Below are 13,614 nucleotides of genomic sequence, written 5' to 3' on the forward strand. Positions count from 1 at the left end.
TCAAAAGCTTTGCTAAAGTCAAGGAACAACATGTCCACTGCTTTCCCCTCAGCCACAGAGCCTGTTATCTCATCAAAGAAGGCAATTAGATTAGTCAGGCATGACTTGCCCTTGGTGAATCCATGCTGACTGTTCCTGATCACTTGCCTCTCCTCTAAGTGCTTCACAATTGATTCCTTGAGGACCTGCTCCATGATTTTTCCAGGAACTGAGGTGAGGCTGACTGGCCTGTAGTTCCCAGGATCTTCCTTCTTCCCTTTTTTAAAGATGGGCACTACATTACCTTTTTCCAGTCGTCCAGGACCTCCCCCGATCGCCATGAGTTTTCAAAGATAATGGCCAATGGCTCTGCAATCACATCCACCAACTCCTTTAGCACTCTCGGATGCAGCGCATCTGGCCCCATGGACTTGTGCTCATCCAGCTTTTCTAAATAGTCCCGAAACACTTCTTTCTCCACAGAGGGCTGTTTACCTCCTGCCCATGCTGTGCTGCCCACTGCAGTCATCTGGGAGCTGACCTTGTTTGTGAAGACAGAGGCAAAAAAAAGCATTGAGTGTATTAGCTTTTTCCACATCCTCTGTCACTAGGTTGCCTAGTGACAGAGGTTGCTCCCCACACTCCTTTACTGAGATGGATAAAAGAGGTTCATAGAGTTTAAGTCCAAAAATGACCATTATGATCATCTAGTTGACCTGCATAATACAGGCTATGGAATTACACCCAGTGCTTGCTTCATCAAGCCCACAACTGATCTGAATATAAATTAGTTGATAATATATTGGGGTTCTGAAAGTATCAGGCCAGTTAAAAAAATTGAATGTGCTGCTGTGCGCACTTTGATGTCTTCATACTGGAGGCATATCTTTTCTGCAGAAGGATGTTACCATGAACCACAGTTGCAGCTGGGAGAGGTGCAATGTTGCCAGTCTGGCCTGTGCACCTGCATGAAGTATAGCTGCGCATCTAGTGGTACAATGAATGGAACATCCACTAGTCTTGGTGAGCATGTGTGTGAGGCTCTGGGAGCGATTGCTAAATGGTCACTACACAAAAGGTTTGCTCCACTATAATCTCACCCTTTCGCCAAACTAATACAGATCTTCTAGTTCACAAAGTTCAGGACACACTGTAGGAAGGACTCACCCAACTCTTGAGCTTCTTGTCAATGATCAAAGCCAAATTCTGCTCTCAGCTACACTCATGAACCCTTTCAGTGGGGCTACCTGGGTACATATGAGGGCAGAATTTGACCCTTGAACTGCAGTTAACACATTACAATGGGAAGTGAGCCACAAGGCTGGCAATTATACTTCTATATGTAGTAGACACTCTGTGTAGAGCAGTGATACTCAGATCTCAGTAGTTCCGGAGCCAAACATTAGCGATCAACATTACCCAAAAGAACCACATTCATTGAATTTCTTGTTTCATTTATTATTTTTTGAGATTTATGTATTATTCTCACTGCAATATGACTGACCAAGTATTATAATTTTATCAACTACAATTGGTTAATAACATAGTAAAAGCATCCTGATTGGTTAATAACTTAGATTGGTTTGTAATTAAATCACACAGTGTTTTAATATCATGTGCTGCAAAGAGCCGCAGGAGACACATTAAAGAGCCACTTGCGGCTCGTGAGCCGCAGTCTGAGTATCACTGGTGCAGAGAGAAGATGATAGAGTGAGTGGGATACTGGGCTATGACTCAGGAGATCTGGCTTGCTTCCTGGTTCTTCCACAAAAGCTCTTCCTTTGTGACCTTGGGCAAGTCACTTAATTTCACAGTGCCCACTTCCCTATTCATAAAATGGGAAGAATAATGTTCCTTTCTCACATCTGTTGTCTGTTTTGTCTATTTAGACTGTAAGCTTTTGGAGGCAGGAACTTTTTCCTACTACATGTATGTACAGTGCCTGCTCTAATAGGACCGTGATACCAGTTGGGATTTCTTGGTTTGTTCTATGTTTATACAGTGCCTAGTACAGTGGGATTCTGATCTATGTCTGGGGCTCCTGGGCCCTACAGTAACACAAGTAATAGGTACAACTATAATATAAATAATGTGTAAATATTATAATTTAGCCTTCATACATATACCCAACTAACTCTCCATCTTCCACAGGATTGGAGCATCTAGCAGGCCCATTGTTTACACATACAGTGAAAAATACCAGGAACAGAGGGAGTGATTCATCCTTACCTGTTTAGCAGCCATTCACAATTCTGCTCATCACGGTTCCTTGTCAATTTTTTTTTCCCCTCAGGCAAGTTGCTGCCCTGAAAGCTGAGAGTTATGTTTAGAATGTGTTACTCTTAACTTGCAAGGCTCTGCCTTCATGGACCTCTTTGTATTTGTTGATATGTACACTCCTTCCTATAACATACAGTCTGCTTCTGATTGCTCTCTTCCCCTGCCTCCCTTGTGGCAGTTGTTTTGAAATATTTTGCTCTTCCACCTCAGCCCCACTCTATCACCAATGTAGTCCACATTGCTCCTGCACTACATGCAATTCATGGTCAGACTCACAAAATACCTAGATACCCTTAAAACTCAAGCAGTCAGTCGGGTTGCCATCTCTCATGATAGCAGATATTTTTCTTAAAGCCCCAGCTCCTGGATTCATAGGATTTTGTGAAAATTTTAGCTTTTACTTTTAAAAAAGTATGTTTCTAGCCTTCCATGTTGTGGAGAAAAAGTTGAAAAATGTGACTCAACTGCATCCCAAAGGCTCAAAACACTGGAATACAAATAAAAAGAACACAATGTGTATTTTAGGAAATAATCTTATGATTTTTAAGGCAATCTCCTGATTCTGGAGGTCCTGAATCATGATTTTTGAACACTTAAGGTTGGCAAAACTGCAGGCTTGATGCTCTTAGAACTTTCTGTAAGCAAGGTTATTGTACTCTTTAAAGTGTGGTTATAGGTAGAAAAGGGACTATTACAAATTGCAGTTTCTGAACCAGTGTAGTATAAGGGTACCCTTAAGTCCTTTCAAACTGAGGGGGAAACATTTATGTTGCTGTTTCATTGTTTTATGGTGGTGAAAGGCAATGTAATGAAATGGTGCAGTTTGCGATTGTAACCAACAGGTGGAGCTGAGCTGAATAAACAGCAGAGAGAGCTAGGCATACTCATGATGAGAGCAGAGCTTTCCTCTCCTAGCAACCCAACCTGCACAAGGGGAAGAGGATCAGAGCTGTGTCAAACTGGTGAGGACATGTTGGTGTAAAATGCTGCCATTCCTCTCCTCCAACTGATTCTGATTCCGTTTTCTGTGAAATTTCTGGAGACTTCTTATTTGCCTCAGTGCGTCAGACAAAAAGTCCCTTTTGATCAAAATATTGTGCTTGTGAGATTTTGGGGAGAGTGCATTTTCTGAAGCTTTATCAGTGGAATTCCTTAAAAGAAAAGAAAAGATGACGTTTACAATGTGTGAAAAGCAAACCTACAGCACGTGCTGTGGTGGAAATCCAAGGGAGAGTGAGGAAGCTGGTTAGCCACCCATCTATAACCACCTTCAGTTTGTGCATCAGATGACAGGCAGCATGGAATTCCCAGAAACTGTTAGAGGCTGCTCCTGCAGCATCATATCCTTGTCCACGTTTCCTCCCCCCAAGATCCAAGGGTGTGGGCATGCACAGGGATGACCAGACTTGTAAAAAAGTGTGTAATTTGCCTATGCAGCTATTGATGCAGATCAGGTATCTACTCTCATGGCAACTGAATGTGCACATTAGGTGTGCAATTAAATTCATATTTGTACCTGAAGTTAAGAAACCCAGCAGCTTTAAAGAAAACAAGCCTATAGTGCCAGTAGTCTTATAAGAAGCCCAAACAGCTGCTGTGATGGTCTTTCAAAAAATAGCTACACCAGAAAATCAAGGACCTGATTAACATTAAAGAGGAGTGTTACTGGTATGGTTGCCAGCATTGTCTTTCAAAAATATGGAATATGCATGACGAGGGGCAGCTGGGCCAAATTTGAGTGGTGTTGCAACCACGTGCACCAGGTTGCACAGCCAATCATATTTGGCCCAGTCACTTCTCCATTAGCAACACGACTCAAATTTGACCCAGCTACCCTTCTGTCAGCATTCTAAATTAGTACAGGATGCTGTGATCCAGGACCCTCTGAATGCTAACTGCAAAAAGCACAGAGAGGGTGCATAAGGGTTACACTGATTTCCTCCTGGGTCTGGTACATACCATTCTAGTTCACCACAGAGTGTCACATAAAGGTCTCATATAAAACCTGTGTCCCAATCATCATTAATACCATTGCAAAATGCACAGTAACATGGTGCCACCACCTGAGCACCTCCTCTTGGCCAGGGGTGCCTCTAGTGCGCCCCACGACTGTTTTCCCCTTCTTCAGGGTTCCTTAAACAAACCTCTCACACAGCATCTCATTCAGCCACAGCCCTTGCTAGGGTGTGGTTTCTTTATTTACAAAGTTCCAAATAAAGCAAACACAAAAAGAAATCTCCATCCAGCCTTAAGCTGGGCACAGCCTGGTACTGCCTCAGCTGGGTCTTCTTCCCCAGCCCCAACACCTTTCTTCAGGGAGCACTGCAGGAGACCCTCTCCCTACAGCTTCTCTCGCAGTTACCCTTCCAGCCACGCTCTCCTGAAATGCCCTCTGAGCATTTATAGCCCAGCTGTGGCCCCCGCTCGCTTAATTGGCTCAGTTCAGAGCATCTGCTCTGACACAGGAGTGCTGGACCTATTTCAATCACAGGGGGCCAGCCACCCTTTCCACACATATGGAGGTTATGCGAAGAGTTACATACGTACATTGAAAATTGTGTTCTTAAGGTCTGTGTCCAGTGACTGGTCACCAGCAAAGGTGAAAAGCAAGTTTTCTTTCAGACAGGAGATTTTTATCCTTCTGTCTATTTACATGTACACTGAGTATTATGTGGTTCACAATGGGCCTCCACTCACCAATCTGAACTGAATGCTAATGAAGGATTGTAAAAAACCGTCAAAGACAGAAAAGTAACAGGAAGAGGTAAGCAGCAGGGGTGGAACCCTATCTTGAGATGTTCTGGTGTATTTGGGGGTCAAAGAAGACTCCTTGTCAGCTCTCACCTAGGAAGTAAATGGACAGTGTATTTGCATCACGAAATAGGAGTCTAAGCCAGGCTTGGTTGAAAACACTGGTGAGAACTTCGGGTGAGATAAGCTTCTTTAGACAGGAGGATAACTTGTCAGTTAAGTTTAGTCTCTAGACAGCATGTTATGATTTTGTTTTGTATGTAACCGTTTGTTTCCAGTATTCTTACTCACTCTCACTTGACTCTCTAAACATATTCTTGTTTTTACTACAAATATATCTTAAGTGCTGTGCGTTTAGCAGAGCTGTGTTCTTAGGTATAACTTATAAGCTGTGGTGTACTGTTCCTTTGGGAACAGCAGGCCTCATAATTTTGTGAGTGTTCAGTGGATCAGGGGCTGGATACCACAGGGAATGCCTGGAGGACTCAGAGGTTGGTGTGTGCCTATTGCTACCTGTACTGAGAGAGCAAGGTCTGCGGAGTTCTAGAAGGTAGTGCTTTGTGCTGCTAGAGGCTGGTGGTTTCAGGGAACTGACCCACATCAGGCACAGACAAGACTTCCTCGTGCAAAGAGCAGGCATTGGTGAGGTGCATCCCAAGTTTGGCTACCCCTTGGGAGCATCACAGATGCCTTTTATCTTGCATTTCAGGTATTGGGGGGGAGCGGGGGTGTTGGTGCTGGAGCAGTCTGGACTCCGGACCACTCTGGCAGCACCACATCCCTGGCTGAAGTGCAAGATGAAAGGCATTCCATATTGATTTAGTCTGGGACAGGCAATTTTATATTTAAATAAGGGACTTTCCTCATAATATAAGACTTTTGGCAACCCTAGCTTGTGGGGTGGGTACCACAGAATTTAGGCCAGGCAAGGAGGCAGGACACAGATCATCATCAGCCCCCTGCAGCAAATACCCCACCAGCAGGTTGACATGAACAGTCAAAGTTGAAAAGGTGAGGTATAGTCACAGAAGAGGGGTAATAGAATCCATTCCTCTCTTGACAAAAGCATTACATAGTGTGACCCCTATACTGCATACCTCCAGTCAAAGCATTGACGAAAGACCATGGCTGCCATCCCCATGCTGCTCCTGATTCCTATTATGATATAAACATACCTCTTAACCTTCAAACTTGCCCATGTGGGACCCCAACAACCAAAGTGTGTGAAAAATGTCCCCTGTGTGGAACACCTGTATTTTGTTGTGTGCTGTACCATATTTGACAGATTTGTTAAAAAGTTTTAGTTTTAAAGGATGTTCTGAATATGTGAATTTAATAAACCCTTTAAAAAGAAAACTGGAAAAACAAGTTTATATGCAAATATAAGGTCCACCTAAATGAGTCACTGGGAAAGATTGAACTTGGCTCTTGAGATTCCTGGTAAAGCATGCTCGGAGGAGAGCTACAGGAATAATTGTTGTTGGTATGGAGATCAGCTAGTAGAGAGTGACTTGACTCACAATTTGCCAAGTAGTTACAAAGTGTCTGCCGGACAGCAGTAGAATATTGGAAATCAGGATTCCTGGGTTCTATCCCCTGGTGTGGGAAGGGAATATGATCTGGAGGTCAGAGCAGTAGCTAGAGATAGGTTCATCAAATCATATAGGTGTAACCCCTGGGGCCTGAAAAGTAGTGTTGGTAGCAGGCCAAAATTCATTTACCATATTAGAGATGTGGGTTCTAATCTTAGCACTACCTGATGTGATCATGTGCAACTTTTCCATTACTTCATTTGTAAAATTGGAGGGGCTAATACTTGTTTGGAAGGGGAGGGGTACATAGTCTTGATCAGTCACAAGGGTTATGAAGTGCTATGAAATACAAATGGCAGTCAGCAGAGACAGACCAGAGTTCATGATTTTCCATCTCCTTGCTCAGTGCACCTTCCCCTAGACTGCATGAAATTTGGAGCCAGTCTCTTATCTAGTTTAACTAACACCTTGTTTCAGCTTCAATTGCAGAACGTTCTGTAAAATCTGGTATGCTTGAGAGCTCTGGATAGAATTGATGATGAAACAGTAGAGAGCAAAGAGAGTGGCATCTGGCTTATTGCATATATTTATTTTTAATAATAAAAAGATGCCAATAAAAGACTCTACGTGCCCTAACATATATTTAATATGATAACAAAACCCCAGAAGCCTTAAATAATTATTCAAGAATGAGTACTGCCAGCTCAAAGAAGAAGCTCTTTTCCACCCATTCATTGTTATGGGAAGCACACCCTCAGTCCGCTCCAGAAAAAAATCAGGTCTTTGCAGCCTGCCCATAAGGTCACCAAATCTAGGTAATTTCAAGGGGGGAGCCAGTTCTTGAGTCCTGAAACTGTCACAGAGAACCCCCTGTCAGCTGCCCCATCTCTTTTCTGGGGTGGGAGGCAACTCAAGCATCCCTGTTGACCACAACTGTGGCAGCATAGCACAGGGAAGGAGGGTATAATGCTGCTGCTCTCCCTTCTGACAAATGTGAGAGAGAGGGGTGGGCTACTGGTTGTACTTTACTATATAAAATATTGGCTCATCCAAGCTCCACTGGCATTAAAAATATTTGTGGCCCCAGTACAAGTACCTGGAATACTTTGTGGCCATATAAAGAGAGATTTCCTAATGTTTCACAAGTGTCACACAGGCACAGTTACAATTGCACAAGTTTCAAACAAGTCTTATAAGTGTCCCCACCCATAGCGATTCAGTGTGAGCTGTTTCCATTTCCCATTAACAGAGGCGATGAGATGTTGCAGCTGCCCAGTTGATTTGGTCCACCCAGAGTAGTCACACGATACCACGGCCCTCGTCTCAGTAACATGCTGAGAAATGGTCCATCTGCACTCTGTGCTCCCTGCCCAGGGATTCTATGGTGCAACAGTCCAGGAAGACTCTTACCCGAAAACTATGCCCCACACTTACATCGGCTAACTATAGTACTCCCCTTGTTGCCAGCATCCACTTCTGTGTGAGAGCCATGTTCTTGTTCCACTCATTACTTCTGGATTTTGAAATAATACCTGCCACCGTGAAGCCTTCCTGCAATGGTAATGCCAGCTGGTCCAAGGTGGATGTTAGCATCCTCCTCTTTGGGATCTGGGGCAGTGTGGAGATCTAGTGTGAGCTGAACTCCAGTGTCTGGAACATCTTAGTACATACAAAGGTGCCCCAGTAGCTTGCCTATCTTGAGATGAAGCGCAGTGCCAAGTTCCACAAGGACAAATTGGTGTAGTTCATTAAGGCACAGGACAGTAACAGGAACTTTGCTCCAGAAAGGCAAACCTGCCTCTTCTTCAGTGAGCTGGAACACACTCTGGCTCAAAACAGCCACTGCCCCCAAGAAAATGTTGGCAGTCCCAACATATTGGGAGAGTGGTAGAACCTGGAGGTATGCAGCTGCTGTGTAGTCCTGAACCACAGATAGTTGCTTTTCCTGGTAAATTCTGTTGCTTCCTCAGCTTTGGTTTTCTCCTTGCTATCTTCCCTTTCGCTCTAAGAAAACAAATATGCACAATACAGCAGGTTGAAATAATAGGAGTGGAGGAGAAATAAGAGAGATTTTCAAGAGCAGTGATCGTCAAGACACCTCCATTTTGCCTTCTGCCTTCCAGATTCTCACACTAACCCACCATTGTGCCCCTGCCTTGACTGAAGTGACACTGATGAAATCAGTGTAGGGTTTCATAAGCCGGAGGCAGAGGTGGGTACCAGGCCTTTGAGAATCACAATATGGTTACAGCTCCACATGGCTCTCTGTGGTGTGGGCTGGGAAGAGTATGCCATTCACACATAGTTCTTGACAATGCAGACAACATGCAGGTTGCCAGGCAAACCAATGTATTTAGGAACCAACTGCAGCAATCCACTAGGGACTGCATCATTGGGGAGTTGCATTCTTTTCAGATGACACATTGTGCTGGCTTGCATGGGGGAGGACAAACAAGAACAAGTGCCATCATTAGCCTTGTTTCTCTTTGGGAAACTCAGCTTTTAAAATTCCACAATGATCTCAGGGATGTTTTGTGTGTTTGTCACATGCCCCAGCAGCATGCCATACACATATTGCCATACACAACTCTGTCTCCAGCACAGCAGTCCACACTGAGCATTTCCCAACTCCAAATGAATGTCCCCCGATCAATAATTGCCTGCATTTACAGCTTCCACAGAGCAGTTACCATTCTCTTGTCCGTGGTGACCTGAACTCTTTCAGACAGCCTGGCATTCCTGTGGCAGGATAACCTCACTCCAGCAAGAGGAAAAACTCTCCTTTAACCGTCAGCAGTTCGACAGTTATTTTTCCTACACTCTAGGGGTCTTTAATTTGACCCTCTTCTGCCAGCCACTGGATGTAATCCTGACCTGCCACCTAATTGCTTGAGCCCCGGCACTGCTTTCATTACATATTAAGCACTGGGTGTTGGCATCCCAATATCTGTCCCAATTCCTGAATAGCATTGGCAGTTGCAGCCCAGACTCTTTGCCCTCAGTGAGATCAGAGTCTACTAGTTCTTGCATTCTAGCAGCCCTCAGTCATAGCTGAATGCCCACTGCCAACTTTGAACTGCAGAAACCATTTTGTTTCTGCATTGCTCAGCAAGCCCCACTTCTAACTGAGTCCACTGCAAGCAGATGACGCAGATGGTCCAGGATGAATCATAGAATCATAGAATCATAGAATATCAGGGTTGGAAGGGACCTCAGGAGATCATCTAGTCCAACCCCCTGCTCAAAGCAGGACCAATCCCCAATTAAATCATCCCAGCCAGGGCTTTGTCAAGCCTGACCTTAAAAACCTCTAAGGAAGGAGATTCTACCACCTCCCTAGGTAACGCATTCCAGTGTTTCACCACCCACCTAGTGAAAAAGTTTTTCCTAATATCCAACCTAAACCTCCCCCACTGCAACTTGAGACCATTACTCCTTGTCCTGTCCTCTTCTACCACTGAGAATAGTCTAGAACCATCCTCTTTGGAACCACCTCTCAGGTAGTTGAAAGCAGCTATCAAATCCCTCCTCATTCTTCTCTTCCGTAGACTAAACAATCCCAGTTCCCTCAGCCTCTCCTCATAAGTCATGTGTTCCAGACCCCTAATCATTTTTGTTGCCCTTCGCCGGACTCTCTCCAATTTTTCCACATCCTTCTTGTAGTGTGGGGCCCAAAACTGGACACAGTACTCCAGATGAGGCCTCACCAATGTCAAATAGAGGGGAACGATCACGTCCCTCGATCTGCTCGCCATGCCCCTACTTATACATCCCAAAATGCCATTGGCCTTCTTGGCAACAAGGGCACACTGCTGACTCATATCCAGCTTCTCGTCCACTGTCACCCCTAGGTCCTTTTCCGCAGAACTGCTGCCTAGGCATTCGGTCCCTAGTCTGTAGCGGTGCATTGGATTCTTCCATCCTAAGTGCAGGACCCTGCACTTATCCTTATTGAACCTCATCAGATTTCTTTTGGCCCAATCCTCCAATTTGTCTAGGTCCCTCTGTATCCTATCCCTACCTGCCACCTTATCTACCACTCCTCCTAGTTTAGTATCATCCGCAAATTTGTTAAGAGTGCAATCCACACCATCCTCCAGATCATTTATGAAGATATTGAACAAAATCGGCACCAGGACCGACCCTTGAGGCACTCCACTTGATACCGGCTGCCATCTAGATATGGAGCCATTGATCACTACCCGTTGAGCCCGACAATCTAGCCAACTTTCTACCCATCTTATAGTGCATTCATCCAGCCCATACTTCTTTAACTTGCTGACAAGAATACTGTGGGAGTCCGTGTCAAAAACTTTGCTAAAGTCAAGAAACAATACATCCACTGCTTTCCCTTCATCCACAGAACCAGTAATCTCATCATAGAAGGCGATTAGATTAGTCAGGCATGACCTTCCAGGATGGAGACAATCTACAGTGAATTCTGGGACCTTCATCCAATCTCCCAGAAGGCCTCTGTAGTGCTACAATATTTTGCAGTTTATCTTAAAAGCTCCTTCCTAAGAATGCAGGAACTATGGAATAGGTACCTGGGAGACCTACAATGCACTAGAACAGCAAGAACTGGAGGGAGCACTGGGTGTACTGAATTGGTTTACACAAGTCAGACTGGTTAGTGTGGATACACTGAACCACTGAATAAACCATGCACAGCTAAAAACCACTTTTATCTGTAACATGTAGCCTTGAAATGGTTCAATCATACAGTGTTAGCTGATCTAGAGAGGCTTTTACTGTATTCTAAACACTGCATATTTTTCTTTTACTGTGAAAGGAGTCTTTCCATTGCCTTCAGTGTGAGTAGAATTGGGACCTAATGGGAGAGGAAAGACACTCATATGTGATCCTGCCACAATTTAGACTAACCCTCCTTCAGTCAAACCATTTACCACTGATACAGCCATCAATTCAGAGACAATACTTGACAAACAATTCAAAGATAATAAAGAGGGAGAAATTAGAGCTACTAAGCCACTTACAGACACAAGCTAGGCATTTTACACCTACAGCTACAAGAAAAGCCTCTAAACTCACACAACCCTTCTTCCTTAGTCTAAAGGGAAAACAGAAAATAGTCACAGCAAATGACAAGAGAGTCAAGAAATAAAACAAGGTGGGGGGTGGGGGAAAGATGGAAGTTCCATGGAGCTTTGGAATAGTATCTATGGTTCAGAAATATCCCATTATCTGCATAGTCCAAGGTACACCACACACTTGTTTTGGTACAATGAGGTGATTACAGTGCTGCTCAGGGCCACATGAAGGCAGCTTTAATGGTTATTTGTATTTAGTCTCCCACCTTAGCACTAATTAGGAAATAAATAATTTCCCAGAAGTCTCATCTTTCATTTTGACTTAAATTTAACAAGGCTCATGCGTTGTTTTCATAACAACAGAACTGATAGGCCCGGGGGAAGAGATGCCGAAGGGCTGCTGGCCCCAGTGCTGGGGTGGGGGAGGGAAGAGAAAGGCAGGCCTGGGCAAAGGAGGGAACTGCAGTCCTCAGGCAGGGGTGCAAGTAGGGCAGTCCGGTCAGGTACGCTGTACCAGTAAGCTATTTATAGCCGGTAAAGCGTACCGGAAAGACACAGGAGGAGCAGAACAGTGGCCCCACGCCAGCAGATGCTCTAGCGTGGCTGTATCGCCCCCAGCCCTGCATGCCTGAGTCTCCTGTCCGGGGTCCGTACAGCAGCCCCACCAGAGGACAGGGCTGGGGGCGGTACAGCCGTGCTGGAGGAGCTGCCGGTGTGGGGCCAGCCGACGTTCTGCTCCTTTTGCCGCTGCAGTTCCCGGGAGAGCCCTGCAGTTGAGAAGTCTCCAGCACAGCGGGAGAAGGACAGAGCCCTCCTCCCCACGTAGGTAACGTGGGATGGATCATGGGGTAGGGGGAAGGGGGAGAATGCCGGGCTTGGGCTGGGGGCAGGGTGGGATTACATGGGGAGGTCATGTCCCCCGCCCCCCTTTAGCTGGTGCGCCGTACCAGTAAGAAATGAATTCTACTTGCACCACTGTCCTCAGGAGTGGGTGGAGGAAAGCTAGGGTCCTCAAGGGGACATAGGGTGGAAAGGCAGAGCAACTGTGGAAGGGAGGTTCAGAGAACAGTCTGGGTTGATGTCTGGATTGGAGCTGGGGGCAGCAGTTAGTGGTGGTTGTTTGTGGGAGTGTAGACCAGCCAAGAATGAGTGCGTGCATGGGTGTGTGTGAAGGGCATTGAGCGAATGGAAGAAGCAATAAATAGGTGCTGAGTATGAGGAGTTTGTGCAGCAGTGAGTGAGTGAGTGACAGACATTGGAGAAGTTGGAAGGGGGATGGCTTAGAAAAGAGAATGAGGGAGAGACTAGGGATGGAGAAGAACAAAGAGATGGATAGGCCTAGGGAAGGAAGGGGTTCTCACGAAAGCTAGGGGGAGAAGAAGAACAAAACACAGGTAAAGAGGGAGAGATAAGAAGGAGAAATCAAACTAAAGGGAATGACAGAAAATAATGGGGAGGGGAAGTTACCCCAGGATTCAGCTTGAAAAGAGTGAAGAAAGAGAGGAAAAAGGGAAAAAAGCAAGAGAGACAAAGTCAGTAAATTGCTTTATCATTTAATAAAGGGTGATGCTAATATAGAATCATAGGACTGGAAGGGACCGCGAGAGGTCATCTAGTCCAGTCCCCTGCGCTCATGGCAGGACTAAGTATTAACTAGACCATCCCTGACAGGTGTTTGTCTGACCTGCTCTTAAAAATCTCCAATGATGGAGATTCCACAACCTCCCTAGCAATTTATTCCAGTGCTTAACCACCCTGACAGGAAGTTTTTCCTAATATCCAACCTAAACTGCACTTGCTTCAATTTAAGCCCTTTGCTTCTTGTCCTATCCTCAGAGATTAAGAAGAACAATTCTTCTCCCTCATCCTTGTAACAGCCTTTTATGTACTTGAAAATGGTTATCATGTCCCCTCTCAGCATTTTCTTTTCCAGACTAAATAAACCCAGTTTTTTCAATCTTCCCTAATAGGTCATGTTTTCTAGATCTTTAATCATTTTTTGTTGTTCTTCTCTGGACTTC

This window comes from Lepidochelys olivacea, assembly GCF_965140295.1.
Source record: "Lepidochelys olivacea isolate rLepOli2 genome assembly, chromosome: 1".
In the NCBI taxonomy this organism is placed as follows: domain Eukaryota; kingdom Metazoa; phylum Chordata; order Testudines; family Cheloniidae; genus Lepidochelys; species Lepidochelys olivacea.